Genomic DNA, 14,917 nt, shown 5'->3' with positions numbered 1-14,917 from the left:
AAGTCCAGCAGCTCCTCTCCCTCAGAGTGCTGTTTCTGTGTAGACGAGGAAAAGACACCATGGTCCCCAGGTGAGAACGGCTCTTTTCCCAGTTGGTTTCATCCAAGAAAGAGCCAGAAGGGCTGACCTCAACAAATCGGGCTGCATATCCCTGAATCCTTGGGGTAGGGCAGTCCTGAGCCAATGTGCCAGCACTGGAATGAAAGCGAAGTTTACAGCCTGGGAAGCAGGGCCTCAAGAAAATCTGCCAACTGACTGCCCTCCATTATAGCCAGCTGAGAAAATGTGGCAAGTGTGTTGAATCCCGATTACAGTGAAATGTTTCTCTTCAGAAGAGGTGATTTGCTTCAAACCGCCAGCAGCTCGTCTCACTCAGAGTGCTGTTTCTGTGTAGACTAGGGAAATGCACCACAGTCCCCATTTTAGAAACGCTCTTTTCCTACTTGGTTTCATCCATGGAAGACCCAGAAAGGCTGCTCTCAACTAATCGGGCTGCACTTTCCTGAATCCTTGGGGTAGGGTTGTTCTGAGCCAATATGCCACCTAAGGAATGAAAGCAAAGTTTCCTTGCTACAGGAAGGCACACCGAGACCTGGTGTTTTCTCTATGAAATTGGCGTGGGTTTGAAGGGTGAGGCTGACTGACTGCCCTCCTTTATAACCAGTTGAGAAAATGTGGCAAGGTTGAGGCAACCCGCTTACAACGCAATATTACTCTTCAGAATAGGAGATTTTGCTACCAAATGCTAGCATCTCGTCTCCCTCAGAGTGCTGTTTCTGTGTAGACTAGGGAAAGACACCACGGTGCCCAGGTTAGAAAGGCTCTTTTCCTAGTTGCTTTCATCCATGGAAGACCCAGAAACGCTGCTCTCAACTAATCGGACTGCACATTCCTGATACCTTGCGGTAGGGTAGTTCTGAGCCAGTATGTCACCTAAGGAATGAAAGCAAAGTTTCCTTGCTACAGGAAAGCACACCGAGACCTGGTGTTTTCTCTATGAAATTGGCGTGGGCTTGAAGGGTGAGGCCTACTGACTGCCCTCCTTTATAGCCAGTTGAGGAAATGTAGCAAGGCTGATGCAACCCGCTTACAAAGAAATATTTCTCTTCAGATTTGGAGATTTTGCTACCAAAGGCCAGCAGCTCCTCTCCCTCAGAGTGTTGTTTCTGTGTAGACTAGGGAAAGACACCGTGGTCCCCAGGTTAGAACGGCTCTTTTCCCAGTTGGTTTCATCCAAGAAAGAGCCAGAAGGGCTGATCTCAATTAATCGGGCTTCATATCCCTGAACCTTGGAGTGGGGCAGTCCTGAGCCAATGTGCCAGCTAATGAATGAAAGCAAAGATTCCAGCCTGGGAAGCAGGGCCTCAAGTAAGTCTACCAAATGACTTTCCTCCATTATAGCCAGCTGAGAAAATGTGGCAAGTGTGTTGAAACCCGATTACCATGAAATGTTTCTCTTCAGAATAGGTGATTTGCTTCAAAACGCCAGCAGCTCGTCTCCCTCAGAGTGCTGTTTCTGTGTAGACTAGGGAAAGACACCACGGTCCCCATTTTAGAAACGCTCTTTTCCTACTTGGTATCATCCATGGAAGACCCAAAAACGCTGCTCTCAACTAATCGGGCTGCACATTGCTGATACCTTGCAGTAGGGTAATTCTGAGCCAATATGCCACCAAAGGAATGAAAGCAATGTTTCCTTGCTACAGGAAAGCACACCGAGACCTGGTGTTTTCTCTGTGAAATAGGCATGGGTTTGAAGGGTGAGGCTGACTGACTGCCCTCCTTTATAGCCAGTTGAGAAAATGTGGCAAGTGTGTTGAAACCCGATTACAATGAAATGTTTCTCTTCAGAATAGGTGATTTGCTTCAAAACGCCAGCAGCTCGTCTCCCTCAGAGTGCTGTTTCTGTGTAGACTAGGGAAAGACACCACGGTCCCCATTTTAGAAAGGCTCTTTTCCTAGTTGCTTTCATCCATGGAAGACCCAGAAAGGCTGCTCTCAACTAATCGGACTGCACATTCCTGAATCCTTGGGGTAGAGTAGTTCTGAGCCAATATGCCACCTAAGGAATGACAGCAAAGATTCCTTGCCATAGGAAAGCACACCGAGACCTGGTGTTTTCTGTATGAAATTGGCGTGGGCTTGAAGGGTGAGGCCTACTGACTGCCCTCGTTTATAGCCAGTTGAGGAAATGTAGCAAGGCTGATGCAACCCGCTTACAACAAAATGTTTCTCTTCAGAATAGGAGATTTTGCTACCAAAGGTCAGCAGCTCGTCTCCCTCAGAGTGCTGTTTCTGTGTAGACTACGGAAAGACACCATGGTCCCCAGGTGAGAACGGCTCTTTTCCCAGTTGGTTTCATCCATGAAAGAGACAGAAGGGCTGATCTCAACTAATCGTGTTGAACATCCCTGAATCCTTGGGGTGGGGCAGTCCTGAGCCAATGTACCAGCTCTGGAATGAAAGCAAAGTTCCATCATGGGAAGCAGGGCCTCAAGTAAGTCTTCCAACTGACTGCCCTCCATTACAGCCAGCTGAGAAAATGTGGCAAGGCTGACGCAAACCGCTTACAACGAAATGTTTCTCTTCAGAATAGGAGATTTTGCTACCAAAGTCCAGCAGCTCCTCTCCCTCAGAGTGCTGTTTCTGTGTAGACGAGGAAAAGACACCATGGTCCCCAGTTGAGAACGGCTCTTTTCCCAGTTGGTTTCATCCAAGAAAGAGCCAGAAGGGCTGACCTCAACAAATCGGGCTGCATATCCCTGAATCCTTGGGGTAGGGCAGTCCTGAGCCAATGTGCCAGCACTGGAATGAAAGCGAAGTTTACAGCCTGGGAAGCAGGGCCTCAAGAAAATCTGCCAACTGACTGCCCTCCATTATAGCCAGCTGAGAAAATGTGGCAAGTGTGTTGAATCCCGATTACAGTGAAATGTTTCTCTTCAGAAGAGGTGATTTGCTTCAAACCGCCAGCAGCTCGTCTCACTCAGAGTGCTGTTTCTGTGTAGACTAGGGAAATGCACCACGGTCCCCATTTTAGAAACGCTCTTTTCCTACTTGGTTTCATCCATGGAAGACCCAGAAAGGCTGCTCTCAACTAATCGGGCTGCACTTTCCTGAATCCTTGGGGTAGGGTTGTTCTGAGCCAATATGCCACCTAAGGAATGAAAGCAAAGTTTCCTTGCTACAGGAAGGCACACCGAGACCTGGTGTTTTCTCTATGAAATAGGCGTGGGTTTGAAGGGTGAGGCTGACTGACTGCCCTCCTTTATAGCCAGTTGAGAAAATGTGGCAAGGCTGAGGCCACCTGCTTACAACGAAATATTACTCTTCAGAATAGGAGATTTTGCTACCAGATGCTAGCATCTCGTCTCCCTCAGAGTGCTGTTTCTGTGTAGACTAGGGAAAGACACCACGGTCCCCAGGTTAGAAAGGCTCTTTTCCTAGTTGCTTTCATCCATGGAAGACCCAGAAACGCTGCTCTCAACTAATCGTACTGCACATTCCTGATACCTTGCGGTAGGGTAGTTCTGAGCCAGTATGTCACCTAAGGAATGAAAGCAAAGTTTCCTTGCTACAGGAAAGCACACCGAGACCTGGTGTTTTCTCTATGAAATTGGCGTGGGCTTGAAGGGTGAGGCCTACTGACTGCCCTCCTTTATAGCCAGTTGAGGAAATGTAGCAAGGCTGATGCAACCCGCTTACAACGAAATATTTCTCTTCAGAGTAGGAGATTTTGCTACCAAAGGCCAGCAGCTCCTCTCCCTCAGAGTGCTGTTTCTGTGTAGACTAGGGAAAGACACCATGGTCCCCAGGTGAGAACGGCTCTTTTCCCAGTTGGTTTCATCCAAGAAAGAGCCAGAAAGGCTGACCTCAACTAATCGGGCTGCATATCCCTGAATCCTTGGGGTGGGGCAGTCCTGAGCCAATGTGCCAGCTCTGCAATGAAAGCGAAGTTTCCAGCCTGGGAAGCAGGGCCTCAAGAAAATCTGCCAACTGACTGCCCTCCATTATAGCCAGCTGAGAAAATGTGGCAAGGCTGACGCAACACGCTTACAACAAAATGTTTCTCTTCAGAAGAGGAGATTTTGCTACCAAACGCCAGCAGCTCCTCTCCCTCAGAGTGCTGTTTCTGTGTAGACTAGGGAAAGACACCATGGTCCCCAGTTTAAAACGGCTCTTTTCCCAGTTGGTTTCATCCAAGAATGAGCGAGAAGGGCTGATCTCAACTAATCGGGCTGCATATCCTTGAACCTTGGGGTAGGGCAGTCCTGAGCCAATGTGCCAGCTAATGAATGAAAGCAAAGATTGCAGCCTGGGAAGCAGGGCCTCAAGTAAGTCTACCAACTGACTTTCCTCCAATATAGCCAGCTGAGAAAATGTGGCAAGTGTGTTGAAACCCGATTACATTGAAATGTTTCTCTTCAGAATAGGTGATTTGCTTCAAAACGCCAGCAGCTCGTCTCCCTCAGAGTGCTGTTTCTGTGTAGACAAGGGAAAGACACCAAGGTCCCCATTTTAGAAAGGCTCTTTTCCTAGTTGCTTTCATCCATGGAAGACCCAGAAAGGCTGCTCTCAACTAATCGGGCTGCACATTCCTGAATCCTTGGGGTAGGGTATTTCTGAGCCAATATGCCACCTAAGGAATGAAAGCAAAGTTTCCTTGCTACAGGAAGGCACACCGAGACCTGGTGTTTTCTCTATGAAATTGGCGTGGGTTTGAAGGGTGAGGCTGACTGACTGCCCTCCTTTATAACCAGTTGAGAAAATGTGGCAAGGTTGAGGCAACACGCTTACAACGCAATATTACTCTTCAGAATAGGAGATTTTGCTACCAAATGCTAGCATCTCGTCTCCCTCAGAGTGCTGTTTCTGTGTAGACTAGGGAAAGACACCACGGTGCCCAGGTTAGAAAGGCTCTTTTCCTAGTTGCTTTCATCCATGGAAGACCCAGAAACGCTGCTCTCAACTAATCGGACTGCACATTCCTGATACCTTGCGGTAGGGTAGTTCTGAGCCAGTATGTCACCTAAGGAATGAAAGCAAAGTTTCCTTGCTACAGGAAAGCACACCGAGACCTGGTGTTTTCTCTATGAAATTGGCGTGGGCTTGAAGGGTGAGGCCTACTGACTGCCCTCCTTTATAGCCAGTTGAGGAAATGTAGCAAGGCTGATGCAACCCGCTTACAAAGAAATATTTCTCTTCAGATTTGGAGATTTTGCTACCAAAGGCCAGCAGCTCCTCTCCCTCAGAGTGTTGTTTCTGTGTAGACTAGGGAAAGACACCGTGGTCCCCAGGTTAGAACGGCTCTTTTCCCAGTTGGTTTCATCCAAGAAAGAGCCAGAAGGGCTGATCTCAATTAATCGGGCTTCATATCCCTGAACCTTGGAGTGGGGCAGTCCTGAGCCAATGTGCCAGCTAATGAATGAAAGCAAAGATTCCAGCCTGGGAAGCAGGGCCTCAAGTAAGTCTACCAATTGACTTTCCTCCATTATAGCCAGCTGAGAAAATGTGGCAAGTGTGTTGAAACCCGATTACCATGAAATGTTTCTCTTCAGAATAGGTGATTTGCTTCAAAACGCCAGCAGCTCGTCTCCCTCAGAGTGCTGTTTCTGTGTAGACTAGGGAAAGACACCACGGTCCCCATTTTAGAAACGCTCTTTTCCTACTTGGTATCATCCATGGAAGACCCAAAAACGCTGTTCTCAACTAATCGGGCTGCACATTGCTGATACCTTGCAGTAGGGTAATTCTGAGCCAATATGCCACCAAAGGAATGAAAGCAATGTTTCCTTGCTACAGGAAAGCACACCGAGACCTGGTGTTTTCTCTGTGAAATAGGCATGGGTTTGAAGGGTGAGGCTGACTGACTGCCCTCCTTTATAGCCAGTTGAGAAAATGTGGCAAGTGTGTTGAAACCCGATTACAATGAAATGTTTCTCTTCAGAATAGGTGATTTGCTTCAAAACGCCAGCAGCTCGTCTCCCTCAGAGTGCTGTTTCTGTGTAGACAAGGGAAAGACACCACGGTCCCCATTTTAGAAAGGCTCTTTTCCTAGTTGCTTTCATCCATGGAAGACCCAGAAAGGCTGCTCTCAACTAATCGGACTGCACATTCCTGAATCCTTGGGGTAGAGTAGATCTGAGCCAATATGCCACCAAAGGAATGACAGCAAAGATTCCTTGCCATAGGAAAGCACACCAAGACCTGGTGTTTTCTGTATGAAATTGGCGTGGGCTTGAAGGGTGAGGCCTACTGACTGCCCTCGTTTATAGCCAGTTGAGGAAATGTAGCAAGGCTGCGGCAACCCGCTTACAACAAAATGTTTCTCTTCAGAATAGGAGATTTTGCTACCAAAGGTCAGCAGCTCCTCTCCCTCAGAGTGCTGTTTCTGTGTAGACTACGGAAAGACACCATGGTCCCCAGGTGAGAACGGCTCTTTTCCCAGTTGGTTTCATCCATGAAAGAGACAGAAGGGCTGATCTCAACTAATCGTGTTGAACATCCTTGAATCCTTGGGGTGGGGCAGTCCTGAGCCAATGTACCAGCTCTGGAATGAAAGCAAAGTTCCATCATGGGAAGCAGGGCCTCAAGTAAGCCTTCCAACTGACTGCCCTCCATTACAGCCAGCTGAGAAAATGTGGCAAGGCTGACGCAAACCGCTTACAACGAAATATTTCTCTTCAGAATAGGAGATTTTGCTGCCAAAGGCCAGCAGCTCCTCTCCCTCAGAGTGCTGTTTCTGTGTAGACGAGGAAAAGACACCATGGTCCCCAGGTGAGAACGGCTCTTTTCCCAGTTGGTTTCATCCAAGAAAGAGCCAGAAGGGCTGACCTCAACAAATCGGGCTGCATATCCCTGAATCCTTGGGGTAGGGCAGTCCTGAACCAATGTGCCAGCACTGGAATGAAAGCGAAGTTTACAGCCTGGGAAGCAGGGCCTCAAGAAAATCTGCCAACTGACTGCCCTCCATTATAGCCAGCTGAGAAAATGTGGCAAGTGTGTTGAATCCCGATTACAGTGAAATGTTTCTGTTCAGAAGAGGTGATTTGCTTCAAACCGCCAGCAGCTCGTCTCACTCAGAGTGCTGTTTCTGTGTAGACTAGGGAAATGCACCACGGTCCCCATTTTAGAAACGCTCTTTTCCTACTTGGTTTCATCCATGGAAGACCCAGAAAGGCTGCTCTCAACTAATCGGGCTGCACTTTCCTGAATCCTTGGGGTAGGGTTGTTCTGAGCCAATATGCCACCTAAGGAATGAAAGCAAAGTTTCCTTGCTACAGGAAGGCACACCGAGACCTGGTGTTTTCTCTATGAAATAGGCGTGGGTTTGAAGGGTGAGGCTGACTGACTGCCCTCCTTTATAGCCAGTTGAGAAAATGTGGCAAGGCTGAGGCCACCCGCTTACAACGAAATATTACTCTTCAGAATAGGAGATTTTGCTACCAAATGCTAGCATCTCGTCTCCCTCAGAGTGCTGTTTCTGTGTAGACTAGGGAAAGACACCACGGTGCCCAGGTTAGAAAGGCTCTTTTCCTAGTTGCTTTCATCCATGGAAGACCCAGAAACGCTGCTCTCAACTAATCGGACTGCACATTCCTGATACCTTGCGGTAGGGTAGTTCTGAGCCAGTATGTCACCTAAGGAATGAAAGCAAAGTTTCCTTGCTACAGGAAAGCACACCGAGACCTGGTGTTTTCTCTATGAAATTGGCGTGGGCTTGAAGGGTGAGGCCTACTGACTGCCCTCCTTTATAGCCAGTTGAGGAAATGTAGCAAGGCTGATGCAACCCGCTTACAACGAAATATTTCTCTTCAGAGTAGGAGATTTTGCTACCAAAGGCCAGCAGCTCCTCTCCCTCAGAGTGTTGTTTCTGTGTAGACTAGGGAAAGACACCGTGGTCCCCAGGTTAGAACGGCTCTTTTCCCAGTTGGTTTCATCCAAGAAAGAGCCAGAAGGGCTGATCTCAATTAATCGGGCTTCATATCCCTGAACCTTGGAGTGGGGCAGTCCTGAGCCAATGTGCCAGCTAATGAATGAAAGCAAAGATTCCAGCCTGGGAAGCAGGGCCTCAAGTAAGTCTACCAAATGACTTTCCTCCATTATAGCCAGCTGAGAAAATGTGGCAAGTGTGTTGAAACCCGATTACCATGAAATGTTTCTCTTCAGAATAGGTGATTTGCTTCAAAACGCCAGCAGCTCGTCTCCCTCAGAGTGCTGTTTCTGTGTAGACTAGGGAAAGACACCACGGTCCCCATTTTAGAAAGGCTCTTTTCCTAGTTGCTTTCATCCATGGAAGACCCAGAAAGGCTGCTCTCAACTAATCGGACTGCACATTCCTGAATCCTTGGGGTAGAGTAGTTCTGAGCCAATATGCCACCTAAGGAATGACAGCAAAGATTCCTTGCCATAGGAAAGCACACCGAGACCTGGTGTTTTCTGTATGAAATTGGCGTGGGCTTGAAGGGTGAGGCCTACTGACTGCCCTCGTTTATAGCCAGTTGAGGAAATGTAGCAAGGCTGATGCAACCCGCTTACAACAAAATGTTTCTCTTCAGAATAGGAGATTTTGCTACCAAAGGTCAGCAGCTCGTCTCCCTCAGAGTGCTGTTTCTGTGTAGACTACGGAAAGACACCATGGTCCCCAGGTGAGAACGGCTCTTTTCCCAGTTGGTTTCATCCATGAAAGAGACAGAAGGGCTGATCTCAACTAATCGTGTTGAACATCCCTGAATCCTTGGGGTGGGGCAGTCCTGAGCCAATGTACCAGCTCTGGAATGAAAGCAAAGTTCCATCATGGGAAGCAGGGCCTCAAGTAAGTCTTCCAACTGACTGCCCTCCATTACAGCCAGCTGAGAAAATGTGGCAAGGCTGACGCAAACCGCTTACAACGAAATGTTTCTCTTCAGAATAGGAGCTTTTGCTACCAAAGTCCAGCAGCTCCTCTCCCTCAGAGTGCTGTTTCTGTGTAGACGAGGAAAAGACACCATGGTCCCCAGGTGAGAACGGCTCTTTTCCCAGTTGGTTTCATCCAAGAAAGAGCCAGAAGGGCTGACCTCAACAAATCGGGCTGCATATCCCTGAATCCTTGGGGTAGGGCAGTCCTGAGCCAATGTGCCAGCACTGGAATGAAAGCGAAGTTTACAGCCTGGGAAGCAGGGCCTCAAGAAAATCTGCCAACTGACTGCCCTCCATTATAGCCAGCTGAGAAAATGTGGCAAGTGTGTTGAATCCCGATTACAGTGAAATGTTTCTCTTCAGAAGAGGTGATTTGCTTCAAACCGCCAGCAGCTCGTCTCACTCAGAGTGCTGTTTCTGTGTAGACTAGGGAAATGCACCACGGTCCCCATTTTAGAAACGCTCTTTTCCTACTTGGTTTCATCCATGGAAGACCCAGAAAGGCTGCTCTCAACTAATCGGGCTGCACTTTCCTGAATCCTTGGGGTAGGGTTGTTCTGAGCCAATATGCCACCTAAGGAATGAAAGCAAAGTTTCCTTGCTACAGGAAGGCACACCGAGACCTGGTGTTTTCTCTATGAAATAGGCGTGGGTTTGAAGGGTGAGGCTGACTGACTGCCCTCCTTTATAGCCAGTTGAGAAAATGTGGCAAGGCTGAGGCCACCCGCTTACAACGAAATATTACTCTTCAGAATAGGAGATTTTGCTACCAGATGCTAGCATCTCGTCTCCCTCAGAGTGCTGTTTCTGTGTAGACTAGGGAAAGACACCACGGTCCCCAGGTTAGAAAGGCTCTTTTCCTAGTTGCTTCCATCCATGGAAGACCCAGAAACGCTGCTCTCAACTAATCGTACTGCACATTCCTGATACCTTGCGGTAGGGTAGTTCTGAGCCAGTATGTCACCTAAGGAATGAAAGCAAAGTTTCCTTGCTACAGGAAAGCACACCGAGACCTGGTGTTTTCTCTATGAAATTGGCGTGGGCTTGAAGGGTGAGGCCTACTGACTGCCCTCCTTTATAGCCAGTTGAGGAAATGTAGCAAGGCTGATGCAACCCGCTTACAACGAAATATTTCTCTTCAGAGTAGGAGATTTTGCTACCAAAGGCCAGCAGCTCCTCTCCCTCAGAGTGCTGTTTCTGTGTAGACTAGGGAAAGACACCATGGTCCCCAGGTGAGAACGGCTCTTTTCCCAGTTGGTTTCATCCAAGAAAGAGCCAGAAAGGCTGACCTCAACTAATCGGGCTGCATATCCCTGAATCCTTGGGGTGGGGCAGTCCTGAGCCAATGTGCCAGCTCTGCAATGAAAGCGAAGTTTCCAGCCTGGGAAGCAGGGCCTCAAGAAAATCTGCCAACTGACTGCCCTCCATTATAGCCAGCTGAGAAAATGTGGCAAGGCTGACGCAACACGCTTACAACAAAATGTTTCTCTTCAGAAGAGGAGATTTTGCTACCAAACGCCAGCAGCTCCTCTCCCTCAGAGTGCTGTTTCTGTGTAGACTAGGGAAAGACACCATGGTCCCCAGTTTAAAACGGCTCTTTTCCCAGTTGGTTTCATCCAAGAAAGAGCCAGAAGGGCTGATCTCAACTAATCGGGCTGCATATCCTTGAACCTTGGGGTAGGGCAGTCCTGAGCCAATGTGCCAGCTAATGAATGAAAGCAAAGATTGCAGCCTGGGAAGCAGGGCCTCAAGTAAGTCTACCAACTGACTTTCCTCCAATATAGCCAGCTGAGAAAATGTGGCAAGTGTGTTGAAACCCGATTACATTGAAATGTTTCTCTTCAGAATAGGTGATTTGCTTCAAAACGCCAGGAGCTCGTCTCCCTCAGAGTGCTGTTTCTGTGTAGACAAGGGAAAGACACCACGGTCCCCATTTTAGAAAGGCTCTTTTCCTAGTTGCTTTCATCCATGGAAGACCCAGAAAGGCTGCTCTCAACTAATCGGGCTGCACATTCCTGAATCCTTGGGGTAGGGTATTTCTGAGCCAATATGCCACCTAAGGAATGAAAGCAAAGTTTCCTTGCTACAGGAAGGCACACCGAGACCTGGTGTTTTCTCTATGAAATTGGCGTGGGTTTGAAGGGTGAGGCTGACTGACTGCCCTCCTTTATAACCAGTTGAGAAAATGTGGCAAGGTTGAGGCAACCCGCTTACAACGCAATATTACTCTTCAGAATAGGAGATTTTGCTACCAAATGCTAGCATCTCGTCTCCCTCAGAGTGCTGTTTCTGTGTAGACTAGGGAAAGACACCACGGTGCCCAGGTTAGAAAGGCTCTTTTCCTAGTTGCTTTCATCCATGGAAGACCCAGAAACGCTGCTCTCAACTAATCGGACTGCACATTCCTGATACCTTGCGGTAGGGTAGTTCTGAGCCAGTATGTCACCTAAGGAATGAAAGCAAAGTTTCCTTGCTACAGGAAAGCACACCGAGACCTGGTGTTTTCTCTATGAAATTGGCGTGGGCTTGAAGGGTGAGGCCTACTGACTGCCCTCCTTTATAGCCAGTTGAGGAAATGTAGCAAGGCTGATGCAACCCGCTTACAAAGAAATATTTCTCTTCAGATTTGGAGATTTTGCTACCAAAGGCCAGCAGCTCCTCTCCCTCAGAGTGTTGTTTCTGTGTAGACTAGGGAAAGACACCGTGGTCCCCAGGTTAGAACGGCTCTTTTCCCAGTTGGTTTCATCCAAGAAAGAGCCAGAAGGGCTGATCTCAATTAATCGGGCTTCATATCCCTGAACCTTGGAGTGGGGCAGTCCTGAGCCAATGTGCCAGCTAATGAATGAAAGCAAAGATTCCAGCCTGGGAAGCAGGGCCTCAAGTAAGTCTACCAAATGACTTTCCTCCATTATAGCCAGCTGAGAAAATGTGGCAAGTGTGTTGAAACCCGATTACCATGAAATGTTTCTCTTCAGAATAGGTGATTTGCTTCAAAACGCCAGCAGCTCGTCTCCCTCAGAGTGCTGTTTCTGTGTAGACTAGGGAAAGACACCACGGTCCCCATTTTAGAAACGCTCTTTTCCTACTTGGTATCATCCATGGAAGACCCAAAAACGCTGTTCTCAACTAATCGGGCTGCACATTGCTGATACCTTGCAGTAGGGTAATTCTGAGCCAATATGCCACCAAAGGAATGAAAGCAATGTTTCCTTGCTACAGGAAAGCACACCGAGACCTGGTGTTTTCTCTGTGAAATAGGCATGGGTTTGAAGGGTGAGGCTGACTGACTGCCCTCCTTTATAGCCAGTTGAGAAAATGTGGCAAGTGTGTTGAAACCCGATTACAATGAAATGTTTCTCTTCAGAATAGGTGATTTGCTTCAAAACGCCAGCAGCTCGTCTCCCTCAGAGTGCTGTTTCTGTGTAGACAAGGGAAAGACACCACGGTCCCCATTTTAGAAAGGCTCTTTTCCTAGTTGCTTTCATCCATGGAAGACCCAGAAAGGCTGCTCTCAACTAATCGGACTGCACATTCCTGAATCCTTGGGGTAGAGTAGATCTGAGCCAATATGCCACCAAAGGAATGACAGCAAAGATTCCTTGCCATAGGAAAGCACACCAAGACCTGGTGTTTTCTGTATGAAATTGGCGTGGGCTTGAAGGGTGAGGCCTACTGACTGCCCTCGTTTATAGCCAGTTGAGGAAATGTAGCAAGGCTGCGGCAACCCGCTTACAACAAAATGTTTCTCTTCAGAATAGGAGATTTTGCTACCAAAGGTCAGCAGCTCCTCTCCCTCAGAGTGCTGTTTCTGTGTAGACTACGGAAAGACACCATGGTCCCCAGGTGAGAACGGCTCTTTTCCCAGTTGGTTTCATCCATGAAAGAGACAGAAGGGCTGATCTCAACTAATCGTGTTGAACATCCTTGAATCCTTTGGGTGGGGCAGTCCTGAGCCAATGTACCAGCTCTGGAATGAAAGCAAAGTTCCATCATGGGAAGCAGGGCCTCAAGTAAGCCTTCCAACTGACTGCCCTCCATTACAGCCAGCTGAGAAAATGTGGCAAGGCTGACGCAAACCGCTTACAACGAAATATTTCTCTTCAGAATAGGAGATTTTGCTGCCAAAGGCCAGCAGCTCCTCTCCCTCAGAGTGCTGTTTCTGTGTAGACGAGGAAAAGACACCATGGTCCCCAGGTGAGAACGGCTCTTTTCCCAGTTGGTTTCATCCAAGAAAGAGCCAGAAGGGCTGACCTCAACAAATCGGGCTGCATATCCCTGAATCCTTGGGGTAGGGCAGTCCTGAGCCAATGTGCCAGCACTGGAATGAAAGCGAAGTTTACAGCCTGGGAAGCAGGGCCTCAAGAAAATCTGCCAACTGACTGCCCTCCATTATAGCCAGCTGAGAAAATGTGGCAAGTGTGTTGAATCCCGATTACAGTGAAATGTTTCTGTTCAGAAGAGGTGATTTGCTTCAAACCGCCAGCAGCTCGTCTCACTCAGAGTGCTGTTTCTGTGTAGACTAGGGAAATGCACCACGGTCCCCATTTTAGAAACGCTCTTTTCCTACTTGGTTTCATCCATGGAAGACCCAGAAAGGCTGCTCTCAACTAATCGGGCTGCACTTTCCTGAATCCTTGGGGTAGGGTTGTTCTGAGCCAATATGCCACCTAAGGAATGAAAGCAAAGTTTCCATGCTACAGGAAGGCACACCGAGACCTGGTGTTTTCTCTATGAAATAGGCGTGGGTTTGAAGGGTGAGGCTGACTGACTGCCCTCCTTTATAGCCAGTTGAGAAAATGTGGCAAGGCTGAGGCCACCCGCTTACAACGAAATATTACTCTTCAGAATAGGAGATTTTGCTACCAAATGCTAGCATCTCGTCTCCCTCAGAGTGCTGTTTCTGTGTAGACTAGGGAAAGACACCACGGTGCCCAGGTTAGAAAGGCTCTTTTCCTAGTTGCTTTCATCCATGGAAGACCCAGAAACGCTGCTCTCAACTAATCGGACTGCACATTCCTGATACCTTGCGGTAGGGTAGTTCTGAGCCAGTATGTCACCTAAGGAATGAAAGCAAAGTTTCCTTGCTACAGGAAAGCACACCGAGACCTGGTGTTTTCTCTATGAAATTGGCGTGGGCTTGAAGGGTGAGGCCTACTGACTGCCCTCCTTTATAGCCAGTTGAGGAAATGTAGCAAGGCTGATGCAACCCGCTTACAACGAAATATTTCTCTTCAGAGTAGGAGATTTTGCTACCAAAGGCCAGCAGCTCCTCTCCCTCAGAGTGTTGTTTCTGTGTAGACTAGGGAAAGACACCGTGGTCCCCAGGTTAGAACGGCTCTTTTCCCAGTTGGTTTCATCCAAGAAAGAGCCAGAAGGGCTGATCTCAATTAATCGGGCTTCATATCCCTGAACCTTGGAGTGGGGCAGTCCTGAGCCAATGTGCCAGCTAATGAATGAAAGCAAAGATTCCAGCCTGGGAAGCAGGGCCTCAAGTAAGTCTACCAAATGACTTTCCTCCATTATAGCCAGCTGAGAAAATGTGGCAAGTGTGTTGAAACCCGATTACCATGAAATGTTTCTCTTCAGAATAGGTGATTTGCTTCAAAACGCCAGCAGCTCGTCTCCCTCAGAGTGCTGTTTCTGTGTAGACTAGGGAAAGACACCACGGTCCCCATTTTAGAAACGCTCTTTTCCTACTTGGTATCATCCATGGAAGACCCAAAAACGCTGCTCTCAACTAATCGGGCTGCACATTGCTGATACCTTGCAGTAGGGTAATTCTGAGCCAATATGCCACCAAAGGAATGAAAGCAATGTTTCCTTGCTACAGGAAAGCACACCGAGACCTGGTGTTTTCTCTGTGAAATAGGCATGGGTTTGAAGGGTGAGGCTGACTGACTGCCCTCCTTTATAGCCAGTTGAGAAAATGTGGCAAGTGTGTTGAAACCCGATTACAATGAAATGTTTCTCTTCAGAATAGGTGATTTGCTTCAAAACGCCAGCAGCTCGTCTCCCTCAGAGT

Source organism: Eschrichtius robustus, chromosome 20, assembly GCF_028021215.1.
Source record: "Eschrichtius robustus isolate mEscRob2 chromosome 20, mEscRob2.pri, whole genome shotgun sequence".
NCBI classification, from domain to species: Eukaryota; Metazoa; Chordata; class Mammalia; order Artiodactyla; family Eschrichtiidae; genus Eschrichtius; species Eschrichtius robustus.
This window is presented reverse-complemented; position numbering follows the sequence as displayed.